Raw genomic sequence first — 12,880 nt, 5'->3', positions numbered from 1 at the left:
GGAGATTAATCTGCACAGGAATATAGTGTTTGCATAGGTATGGTTGAAAATATTTAACTAAAGTTCCTATTAAATACAAGAAATCTGTATTGATTAATATTTCAATTTTTCCTCAAAACCACTTGTTTAGCAAGAAAAAAAAGGCTTACAAAAGAGTTTGGAAAAAAGCCTCAGTTTCATCTCTTTTTATTCTCTGTTTCAGGAGATGCTAAAGATGTGTTTCACAATAAGAATTCAAGTAACAAGGAGTCAAGTCTGTAACAACTGTGTTTAGCTGTGAGAAAAAAATCCAGAAGAAATGCCCATTTCCCATTCTTCAGAAAATTGTATGAGAGGACAGAAAACAGATAAACAATATCAACTTAAGCAACGTATGTTTGAGTATATAATAATATTGGAAAAATTAAGCTTGAAATAAAAAGAAACAGAAGCAGAGAAATGAAGTAATCAGTGTGGCAAGAGTTGGGTAAAAATCTATTCCACTCAAACTCAATTATTTAGACAAGCAAGTTTGAGTAAGTTTTCAAAGTCTGAAAAAAGTCTTATGTTCAAAGAGAAGATCTTAACTTCTGGAATATGGAAAGGCACAGAGCTAGAAAAAACTACTACTGACAAAGTTTGTCACCTGGGCATGTCCCATACTTCCTAATTATAAATCACTGGCTAAGCAAGCTGGGGGACACCTAACAAGCACATCATGAAATTACCTGTATTTCTGGTCTAGTCAACTAGGGGAAGTGGTTCTCAAACTGGTCCCTAGACCAGCAGCATCAGCACAACCTGGGAACCTGCTGGCAATGCAAATCCTCTGGCTTCATCCTAGATCTATTGATTCTGGAGTCTGGGCCCAGAAATCTGTGGTTCGACAAATTCTCCAGGTGATTCTGATGTAAGATAAGTTTGAGATCCATTGGTCTAAGATAATTCTGAGGAAGGCATACTAATCAGGTACATAATAACTATTTTTTCTTCCTTTTTCCTCCTTTTCTTTTTTTTCTTTTTCCTTAATGTATCAGGAATCTCTTTTAGCCAGAGTCACTATTAGGAAAAAGACATATTTGTAACTGGGAACTTCACTTTCAGGCTTAAAGCTCCCACAGAGGAAGAAACCAAAAGATAAACAAAAATGTGATTTTGCTTTTTGCAGGGGGACGGCAGGAAGGGGGGAAGGTAGGCATTCAATTAACAAATTATCCAGTGGCTACCTTGCTTCAGGCGCTCTGCAAGAAGGAAGACAAGGAAGTAGAAAAGAACTGTGAAGGTCACTAACCATTTTAACTTGGGTATCATTCGATGTAGTACTAACAACACAGGTTGCCAATTCCTGGTATATACATGCAGTAATATCCACATGGGCAATAAAATATTTATAGTGAAGTAACAGACCAGCAACGCAAAAGACTATGGTTCACCCTTGATGATCAAAGGCGTTAGTGATTCTCCTATTTCAGTGTGTATTAGAATCACCTAGAGGGCTTATTAAAATACAGATTACTGGGTCCCACCTCCAGAGTTTCTAATTCTGTATGTTTAAGGCCCAAGAATTTTTATTTCTCATAAATTCCCAGGTGACGCTGATAGTGAAGACAAACCACAGTTTGAGAACCACCAATCTAGATGATGAGGCACAGCAGAATTTAAGTATTCCAGGAAGGAAATGTCTGAGGATTACCAGTACATTTCTCATGGTGTTCATATTTATCGCATAGACTTTGTCTGTTGCCTCTCAGGGCAAAGGCAAGAGAGCAATTATGCTTTTAAACTATGTGGTTCAACTACTTTATTTTGATAATGTATATTATATAGTCTATGTTGAATGAACCAACCTCCAATATGAAGGGTTTCCCAAATGAGAAGCCAAACTGGCACTTAAAGATTTCCATGATTTTATGATGACTCAAATTATAATCTTGTTTTATGACCTATGCTGTATGGATGTATTTCTCTAAAAATTTGGGGCAGGCTCTCCTCTAAGCCCAAGAAGGATCCTGTATCTATCTAATTACATAGTCAAATGAGAGTAGACTTAAAAATAATTTACAAGTTTAAAAGACTGTCCCAAGAGCCCAGGCTATGGGGAGGAGTACTTCCAGTCCAGCTGCTTTTCATCATGGGGAAAAAATCAAAGTTAAGGGGCCCCCAGGGGTTAGGACTCGCTTGGTTTCTTTCCCTTTGGAGTCTAGGAGCTGCGGTACAAACAGATTGAGTTCCACAAAAAGGCCAAGGTCATCCTGGCTGCAGAGAAAGGTGAGAAACAGCTCAACTTCTCACTGAAATCAATCCTTCAGTCCTAGTCCTTCCTTCAGCCTTCTCGTAAGTTCTGACTGGCTTGACTGAAACAGATCCACTCTACCATATAAAGTAAGCTAGCACAGGATACCTTGCAACTTATTCCACAAGGAAGATTACCTGGATTACCTACCCTTCCACAAATCAGCATTCTTTTTTCACCCCAAGTATTAAATATAACAAATGCCATCCTCTATGTTACTGATAGCGAAAAGCAACTGAGAATGGCAAAAAAGTCACCACTTTGCCTGCTTAAAGCCACTTGTCTTTCCTATGCAGATATAAACAGAGAGATAATTACCTTGCCAAGTTCCTTGAAATCAGACATGGTGTTAGAAGGGTATGAAACATGGAAGATGACTGTGCTAATAGGTTGTGAAAGATAAGGATAGATCAATCATGTACAACCCCAAACTGAGTGCATTCTCTGCTCAAACAGATGGAAATTAAATGCAAAAGAAGTTGGGAATTGTCATAAAAGCACAGGAATTAGTTGCTAATCTATTATGGTTATGAGGCTTTTTAAAAGACATTAGGGAAATACAAAGAAATAATCAGATGATTAAAGATAATGACACAATTTTCAAGGGAATTAATAACATACAAGTCTTGGGAAGGAAAGAATAATAAAAGGACCTTATTTAGGTCAGGAGCAATGGCTCACGCCTGTAATCCCAGCACTTTGGGAGGCTCAGGTGGGTGGATCAACTGAGGTCAGGAGTTCAAGACCAGCCTGGGTAACATGGGGAAACCCCGTCTCTACTAAAAATACAAAAACTAGCTGGGTGTGGTGGTGGGCGCCTGTAATCCCAGCTACTTGGGAGGATGAGGCAGGTGAACGGCTTAAACCCAGGAGACGGAGGTTGCAGTGAGCCGACATGGTGCCCCTTCACTCTAGCCTTGGTGACAAGAGTAAAACTCTATCTCAAAAAAAAAAAGAACCTTATTTAATCCTTGTAGAAAACATCAGTTTCTTTCCCCAACAACAAAGTAATTTTTGAAATTGGTCATATCTAAATATTCACACGATTCATTTTGATTAATGTAGGAAAATAGCTATATAGGCAATACATTTTTAACTAGAAATTTATAAATTTCTAACTAGGACTGACTAACACTGAATCAACTTTTCCTCCCCCTGTGAGTTGTTTTCCAGTTAAAAACCACAAGTATTCCTCAGCTTCTCTTTTAATGTCAATGAGGTGTGCTTGAAGTCATCTTGCCATATAAAATATTCCTCCCATTTTAAAACATTAAACTATCTTTTGGTGTTAATTCAAAGAAGTCAACAGCTTTATTTTCCACATTTTAGTATGAGAAACATAGCTGCTGACCATTATTCACCTTTCATGATCTGCTGAACCTAAAATTTTAAAAAAGTGTTGCTAGATAAGGTTAAAACAAGTCGCCTAATTAATACTGTAATGGAGTTATGCCCAGAAAAACACTTAATACACAATTATAAATTTCTAGATGTATCTAATTACACATCTTTCTCATGAAAGAATGTTCACTTAAACATTTTCTTTAGGTACTTATATTAAATGTGGGGGTATCAAAGGTAACAACTAGCAATTCAGGTGCCTTCTTACTAATCTCCCTATCAAGAATGAATTTTAATATAACTTGTCTACTTCTAACATTCATTTTAAGATTCTACCTGACTTTAGTAACAAACAGGCTTCTCAAAAATTCTTCAGAAACTGATCGTGTCAAAGTACTGCAACAAACCTGGTGGGGATTATACTAAATAGACCAATTGGAGACTTCAAAAAAAAAAAAAAAAAAAAAAACAACCACCAAAAAAAAAAAAAAACCATGTAGGCAAAACTTGAATACTACTGAGTCCCCAGGAGAAATAAACTGGAGTACTGGTCATCAGCATTCTAGGCAGAGAATGAACTCTTGGGATGCTGCTATTCTTTTGTCAGACTAAAAATTTTAGTCCTGCTTTTGAATTGTCGTATTAAATACAAGATCACCAAAACAGAGTAATTTTCAGATCTGCAAATTTGTAGCAAGCAAATAATTTTCCTCTAAAAATTTTAGCATAATTCAGATAGATTTTTTTTAAGAGAAAATTATTTCACTTATTCATGCCATGGATAAGAGATATTTTTGGTGGCAGTTTGGTGAAGCCAGACCACCTAGTCTGTGGCTCACGCCTATAATCCCAGCACTTTGGGAGGCTGAGGCAAGTGGATCACTTGAGCTTAGGAGTTCAAGACCAGCCTGGGCAACCTGGCGAAAACCTGTCTTTACAAAAAATACAAAAAAAAAAAAAAAAAAAAAAAAAAAAAAAAGCTGGGCATGGTGGCACACCTGTAGTCCCAGCTGCTCGGGAGGCTGAGGTGGGAGGATTGCTTGAGCTCAGAAGGTGGAGGTTGCAATGAGCCTTGTGATCCTGCCACTGCACTCCAGCCTGGGTGAGAGTGACACCCTGTCTCAAAAAACAAAACAAACAAGAAACCCCCCAAAACCCAAATTCTATCTGCCCGTTACTGACTGTGCAACGTTAGAGCCATTACCTATTCTTTTGTGTCTTAGTTTCTTCATATGTAAAATGGGGAAAAAGTAACAGTATTTAGTAGGTTAATTCAGTTAATCAATACTCTTCTGCTATATTGATTAATACAACACACAGAACAGTGACTCATTTATGGTAAAGTGCTATATAAGTATTGGCTATTATTATTAATATGTGTTTAATAAAATAAAGAGGCATAATATTTTAATCCACACAATTTAATCTTAATCATCTAACATTCCTCCATTCATCTTCAAATAGTTATGTTATGTACTGACCTGGGAAGTTTTTGTTTCTGTTTTAGCCTTAAAATTTTGAGAACAAGCGGCTGTGCGCAGTGGCTCATGCCTTTAATCCCAGCACTTTGGGAGGCTGAGGTGGGCGGATCAGAAGGTCAGGAGATCAAGACCACCCTGGCTAACACAGTGAAACCCCATCTCTACTAAAAATACAAAAAAAAAAAAAAAAAAAAATTAGCGGGTGTGGTAGCGGGCACCTGTAATCCCAGCTACTGGGGAGGCTGAGGCAGAAGAATGGTGTGAACCCGGGAGGCGGAGCTTGTGGTGAGCTGAGATTGTGCCACTGCACTTCAGCCTGGGCGACTCCATCTCAAAAAAAAAAAAAAAAAAAAAGAGAGAACAAGCATATATTAAAGTGCCTGTATCTGTACCTTGGATAAGCAAGCATGTAGTACATTAGGAAAAACTAAAACACTAGGTTTAACTGCTGGGAATAGGCTTGAAAGACCCATGAAAAAGACAATACTACAGAAGACAGTCAACCGAAATAAATTATAATCAGATATTCTCATTTTACGTATGAAAATTTTCCATTTTACACATGAAAAAACCGAGACACAGAAAGACACTAGGTTTAATTGATTGGCATGGGCTTGAAAAACACACAAAAATTGCATTTTCTAGAGAGAAAAACGGATTTGAGGAACTTAAAAAAATTTTTTTTCCTTTGATCTTCACTTAAGCTGATTCTTATTCCTTGGCCAAATGTGACTTTATACAAAACATACCACATAGATGTAAAGGCTGTATAAATCTTCACAAGAATACCATTCTAAACTCAAAGAGTTTATAGACTTTCCTGATCAACATTACCTTAAGCAATTATACCACCGAAGATTTGTTGTTGATTTAATAAAAGCTTTCTCCTTATTTAGAGACAAGATCTTGCTGTGTTGCCAAGGCTGGAGGGTGGAGTGCAGTGGTGCAATCATGGCTCATTGTGTGCCTGACAGCATCACAAGAGTCAAGTTCATTTTTCTGCCTAGAATGCTGTGATCAGTAGTACTCCAGTTTATTTCTCCTGGGGACTGGATAATATTCAAATTTTGCCTACAGTTCTCTGCAGGCTTCAACTCTTGGGCTCAAGCGATCTTTCCACCTCAGCCTCTTGAGTACTTAGGACGATAGGTGCATGCCAGGATGCCTAGCTAATTTTTATATACATATATATATATTTTTTTATTTTTTGAGACAGGCGTCTCCGTTTGTCACCCAGGCTGCTGTGAAGTGGCACGATGATGGCTCACTGCAGCCTTGACCTCCCAGGCTCAAGTGATCCTCCCACCTCAGCAACCTTCCCCCTCTACCCAGGAGCTGGGACTACATGCATGTGCCACCACGTCACGCTAATACTTAAATTTTCTGCAGAGATGGGGGTCTCACTACATTGCCCAGGCTGGTCTTGAATTCCTGAGTCCAAGTGATCCTCCCACCTTGGCCTTCTAAAGCGCTGGGATTGCAGGCATGAGCCACTGTGCCTGACCTTATTTTTAAAGTTTTTGTAGAGGCAGGGCATTGCTATATTGCCAAGGGTGGTCTCCAACTTCTGGACTCAAGCGATCCTCCTGCCTCGGCATCCCAAAATACTAGGATTACAGGTGTGAGCCACTGTGCTGGCCTGCTTTCTCTCTTTTGACTTGCTCTATTATATTAATGGCACAAAATTTATAGGAATGTTTTCATCTATATATATCAAGAAAATATTTGCCTATATGTCTCCTTTACATATAATTCATTTTTTTCTCATAGTTCTTGCTATGATCCTACATTAAATGCTTACATGAGCTTGAAGTCTCTCTCTAAACAAGGCTTTACTGTAAGCCACAGAGTGAACATGGCCCCATCCAGAAAAGAGGTTACAAGGTCCAATAAATGTGAACTAACGAAAGAAGTGAAGGATTGGCAGTTAAAAACATGTTTGAATCCTAGCTCTTTCACTATTTAGCTACTTCAGTTCATAAAACTGAAATGTGATCCTCTATCGATATTACTGCTAACTTTTTGATAAGAGGGGTGTCTCACATGCTTTAAAGAATCTGATGAAGTCATACATCTTTTCTTCAACAAAAATTAACACAATCCACATATTTTTGCATACAGTTAGGGGCTTCAAGTAATCACTGAAGTCCATGTATCCTAAGAACCCTCTAGAAAACTGGATTACCATGGTTCCTGTTGTTTTAATATAAAAATGCCATTTCTGCATTCATATTCTCTCTCTCACACACCCTTAAAGTCTTGCTGTGCAAACTGTAAATGTACCAGAGCTCACAAGCTTGCACTTTTAAACACATAAAAGAAATGAAATTTTATTTTCATTGGCAAAGTTTCCCCCCTTGAGGCACGTTAAGAGTGATTGTGTGTAGTTTTAGATTTATATCAGGATGAGCTACTCAAATCAGTGATTTTATTAATCATTATCCTCAAAAATCTTCAAGTTTAAATACAGCAGCTTAATTAAACCTCAGATAAACCTTAAAAATCAAAATATGTTTTGTATACCTAGGGTCTAATAGGCACGAACAAAGCTATGCAAAACTAGGTTTGGATAAGGATTTAATTGTCCACATATATTCACAGTCACACTGGTGAAAGCAGTAACTGCATCTGTGCCAAAGTCTCAGCTGCTGTAATTAAAGACAGACCCCCCCCCAACCCCTCCCCCGACCCCCATCAGGAGCAGCTAGCTATCATTACTTTCAAAGGGCAGTAATTACAAAGGCTTTGCATTATGTGGATTACACATTCCAAGGATATAGGATTGCTACCAGACGTCGGGGACTATCCTAATAAGCAAAGTTGTTCATTAAAGCAATCATCAAATTTATGTATAAGTTTTAAATTTTCTGAACTTTGCTCAGTTTGTCATGCAAGTTTACCTCCCTTTGTGAAATAGAGCTATTTCTGAAAAGTTAATTTCTGATCATCTCGCCCTACTATTTGATTAACTTTATAAAGCTAGAAGTATTATTACAAAGCGAGAGTAAATCACCACAGAACATCAATTTTAAACATGCTTAATTGAACCAAAAAATTAGTTCCTCTTTGATAAAGACAGGTAACAAAATACAAACGAAAGAAGATTAGGTTATTTTTCACCTTTGGTATCACATTTAATAGATTTAGAGGAAAACTAATCCCAACTTCGCAACACATTCAGGGGCTGGAGATTTAATGAGATTCCATGAGACCTAACAGGATAACACGTAGGCACTTCAAATCCCCTATATCATCCTTCATAAAGCCAAGGTATTTTGAAATAAATGAGAAAGAAGAACATAGCAAAAGCAGACCAAAGCAGTACATTTACCAAAAATTATAACTGCCAATTTTCCAAAATTTTTGGGTATTGTGAAAATCATGATTGTTTTCTCCAACTTAAAAAAATTTTGCAATCCAGTATAGTATATCATCCTTCAGTACAATTAAAAACAAACAAGCAAAAAAAAAAAAAAAAAACCGTTAAAGTGCCCAGGTACACTAGTAGGTGTGCTGGGAGAAAAAGTGACCTTCGGATCTCCTGAAATTGAGTAAAAGCACTATAATTATACTTTACTGATTGTGTAAAACATTTTTTAACATACTAAAGCGGAAATTATCACTAGCTGCTAGGATTAAAATTTCAAAAAGTATCAATGGAAGTTCTTACGCTTTCTTCCTACTGGCCGATAAGACTCCTACAGGTAATCTCTTACGTGTGCCTAGTTCCATGAATTCTTTTATAGAATTCATCGGGTCTCACTCTGTCGCACAGGAGTGCAAGTGATGGGATCACAGTTTCCTGCAGCCTTGACCACCCGGGCTGAAGCAATCTTCCCACTTCAGCCTCCCAAATAGCCGGGGACCACAGGCTTGCACCATCACGTCTGGCTGTTTTTTTTTTTTTTTTTTTTTTTTTTTTTTTGGTGGAGACGGGGACTATGTTGCCCAGGCTGGTCTTGAACTCCTGGCCTCAAGCAATCTCCCACTTTGGCCTCCCAAAGTGCTAGGATTACAAGGCATTATTTGGCACCCACCCAAATAATTTATTTAAAAAAGAAAACATACATGGGTTTTGATGCTTAACACTCTCCCTCAAATTCTGACATCTTTATGATTAGGAAGGGTTCAGATTTTTAAATATCTACAATAAGGTAAAGAAAGATTTACGTTTTGTTTTTTAATTAAAGGCTTTTTAAAAAGTGAGCAATAACAAAGCATTATACGTATCTCTAAATACTGATTTCACTCCTCCAGTTCCCTTAACTTCAAACGTTAAAACGAACTCTTCCTTTCAAGCAGCGATGATGTATTTTGGATGAACCCTTAAACCTTTAAAAAATATCCAATAAATTTAACTATTTTCTCAATGTGAACTCAATGACATTTTAATTAAAACTTGTACCACTTTATTTTTATTTTTTTTTTGAGGCAGAGTCTCTCTCTGTCGCACAGGCTGGAGTGCAGTGGCGCAATCTCAGCTCACTGCAACCTAAAACTCCCAGACTCAGGCGATTCTCGTGCCTCAGCCTCCGGAGTAGTTGAGATTACAGGCGCGTGGCAATACGCCGGCTATTTTTTTTTTTTTTTTTTTTTTTGATAGAGAAGGGGTTTCCCCATGTTGCCCAGGCTGGTTTCGAACTCCTGGGCTCACGCGATCCGCCCGCCTCGGCCTCCCAAAATGCTAAGACTACAGGCGCTGAGCCACCGCGCTCGCCAAAGCTTGTATCACTTCTCTTCCTTCTCCACCAACACACAGAGTCGTCAAAAAGGAAATTCAAAAATTAAAACAAGCGAATAATGGTACCACTTCTACTTCATACTTTGAAACAGTCCCATATTCACCCATCACCCCCAAAAGCAATCAGTGCACTTAGGGCGTTGGGGTGCTTCACACTGCCCTTGGAGCTCACCATTTTTGAACTTGAAGGGCACCGTAGTATCTTCAAAGCCTCCCAGTTGCCAACGACCTCAGCTTCTCCACTTTCTCGATCATCATCCCTGGGCACTGTCTCCCGACACAGCCAGCGCGGTGGCCGTGCGCCTCAAACCCAGCATTCCAAACGCGGAAACTCAACCCCGAGCGCAATAGGAGACGATGGAAACTGCCTGAAAGGATCTGCGCAGGGCTGGGCTTGGGACGCGGCTCACACGAAGCTGAGGCAGGACTCTCTTCCTGCACCCGCACTACGCCGGGACCCGAGGGGTTTCACTCCCTTCCCAGAGCCGAGCCAGGAAGCCAAGAGCCACCAGGGCGAAGCAGCCCCGCAAAACCTCCACTCAGCCTTACAACCGCCACAGCGCCGGGACACGCGGCACCGCATCCCGGGCGCGCCAGTCCTCATGCAGTCGGGGGACGCTCCCCTCAGGCGCCCGCGTCGGAGCCCAGCGACCCCCACGCCCCCGCGCCGCCCTCACCTACCGAGGCTCCCCCGCGTCCACCGGCTCCTGCAGCGAGACAGCCGGCGGCCGGCGGGCATCGTCCGAGCGCGGGCTCTGCAGGGGAGGACGAGGCGCGCGGACCGCCAGTCACCGGGTCGGCGTTCCCTGCCTCAGCGCTCTGGGGTCGCGAGTCCCGCACGAGTCCCGAATTGCGGTCCCGGGCGGGGCGGGGCCTCCATGAAGCCCCGCCCCCGTCCCGCCCCCGCAGATATCCCCGCGCGCCACGGGGACTCCCACGCGCGCCATGGAGACTTCCACGCGCGCCATGGAGATCCCCACGCGCCCCGCGCAACCCGGTTGCCCAGCGCTGCCTTCTGCTGAGTACAAACTGTGCCTCCAGGGATCCAGGGGCGAGGCTGAGGCCACCACCAAGTTGTGTGGCTTTCTCTTCTCGCTGCCTCAGAGCAGCGAGTTTCTCCTCAGCTGCAAACAAGGACGCAGGGCCAGCTCCGTGGGGCTCAGCGGGGGCAGAGGGAGAGCGAAAGCGCGGGAATCCGCGCATCTGAGGAAAGCTCAGCATTTCACCTGTAGAGTTGGCTGCCCTGGCCCCAGAGTCCCTGAATCAATGATAATTAACATTTTTAAAATTTATTATTAAAAAAAAATTTAATCGGGAAGCCCCCGAGCCAGAAGAGTAGCGTCTGAGACTCCCCATAATTAACATTCTTCACTCCTTAATTTTATCTCACACCCAACGAGCTGCTCAACCTCCTCTCCTCACCCGCCACATTCCCCACAAACCTTGAGCTGTCTTCTTTGCTCAGTCAGTTCCTCAGACTCAATCTTAGCACGGTACAGAACTTCGCCCACTGTCTTCCCTGGAAGCCTCAGGAACACAGCAGCACCCCCGAGCGAGGTGCGCACACTGAGCGGGGAGCCAGGCAAGCAGTCGCGCTTGCGTACTGCGCCGGGGGCGGAGCCAGAGGCCCTGCACGTGGAAGCTCGAAGCCGGTAGGTGAGGCCTGCGCAGGAACTGACTCCTGAGAGCTTTTCCATGTCCTGAAGCGAACTGTGTGTTCTGTGCATACTCCGTGTACACGTAGTATGCCTTCAACAAAACGATCATTTCGTCATGGCTTTCTAGTTTAATTCAAAAGGAGTTAGAAGATCAGGGAGGACTTTATATGTTGCTCAGCTAATGGCCAAATCCCTTAGCTAAGGCTTCAGCTTGGAGCTAACGAGTACATCCAAGTTTCAGGGATCTAAAGCATGAAGATTTTAACCAGACTCATTCGGTCGGGCGCCGTGGCTCACGCCGGTGATCTCCGCATTTTGGGAGGCCAAGGTGCGTTCAGGAGTTTGAGACCAGCCTGGGCAACATAGTGAGACCTCCTCTGCAATAAAGAAAGAAAGAAAGAAAAAAAAAAATTCTTGCACTCAGAAAATTAATTCTACTTCATAGCACGGCTTATGAAAGCCTAATTCAGGGGCTATATAGATTATAGAATCAAAGTCTTCCAGTCCAGTCACTCAGATTTAATTTTACAATTGCAGGCCTGAGAGTCACTGCATCCTTCGATGGGTGAATCCTTTAGGGGTGAAGATGTTGGAGACACGCAGCTTAAAAGATGCAGTATTCAGCCGGGCACAGTGGCTCACGCCTGTAATCCCAGCACTCTGAAAGGCTGAGACAGGCGGATCACCTGAGGTCAAGAGTTCCAGACCATCCTGACCAACATGGCGAATCCCAGTCTCTACTAAAAAATGCAAAAATTAGCCAGGCATGGTGGCATGCACCGGTAGTCCCAGCTACTCGGGAGGCTGAGGTGGGAGAATTGCTTGAATCACGGAGGCGGCGGTTGCAGTGAGCGGAGCTCATGCCACTGCACTCCAGCCTGGGCAACAGAGTGAGACTCTCTCTCTCTCTCTCTCTCTCTCTCACACACACACACACACACACACACACACACACACGATGCACTATCCCATTTTCCAATAATCACTTACTATAGGGCAAGTTTTAAGGTATTTTACAACTGGATTGAAAGAGGAGCTTCAGGGATCTGTGAATACCCTAAATCTGTATGAAAATTAAAATGTTCCTTTCCTTTTCTTTTTGACTGAGTCTAGCTCTGTTGCCAGGCTGGAGTGCAGTGATGCGATCTCAGCTCACTGCAACCTCCGCCTCCCAGCTTCAAGTGATTCTCTTGCCTCAGCCTCCCGAGTAGCTAGGATTACGGGTATGCACCTCCACGCCCAGCTAATTTTTGTATTTTTAGTAGAGACGGGGTTTCACCATGTTGACCAGGATGGTCTCGATCTCCTGACCTCGTGATCCGCCCGCCTCGGCCTGCTAAAGTGCTGGGATTACAGGCGTGAGCCACTGCCCCCGGACTAAAATGTT

The 12,880-nt window shown here is 42.1% G+C and overlaps 2 protein-coding genes across 5 annotated transcripts in view; both read right to left on the bottom strand.

The window, feature by feature from the left end:
- Positions 1–11,407, bottom strand: part of TEX15 (testis expressed 15, meiosis and synapsis associated) — an 87,706-nt gene extending 76,299 nt beyond the window's left edge. For 2 of the 4 annotated variants that reach the window (XM_050802400.1, XM_050802403.1), the window contains exon 1: positions 11,278–11,407. The gene's annotated coding sequence lies outside the window, so the exon portion shown is untranslated. Of the gene's footprint in view, positions 1–10,007; positions 10,252–10,516; positions 10,636–11,277 lie in introns of those variants that run through there. The other 2 variants (XM_050802402.1, XM_050802401.1) reach the window with 2 other exon arrangements.
- Positions 1–12,880, bottom strand: part of GTF2E2 (general transcription factor IIE subunit 2) — a 381,513-nt gene that overhangs the window by 338,995 nt on the left and 29,638 nt on the right. The gene's annotated exons all lie outside the window — the stretch shown is intronic.

Source organism: Macaca thibetana, chromosome 8 (assembly GCF_024542745.1).
Source record: "Macaca thibetana thibetana isolate TM-01 chromosome 8, ASM2454274v1, whole genome shotgun sequence".
NCBI lineage: Eukaryota > Metazoa > Chordata > Mammalia > Primates > Cercopithecidae > Macaca > Macaca thibetana.
Note: the sequence above shows the minus strand (reverse complement) of the source record. Positions and strands in the feature narration are given on the sequence as shown.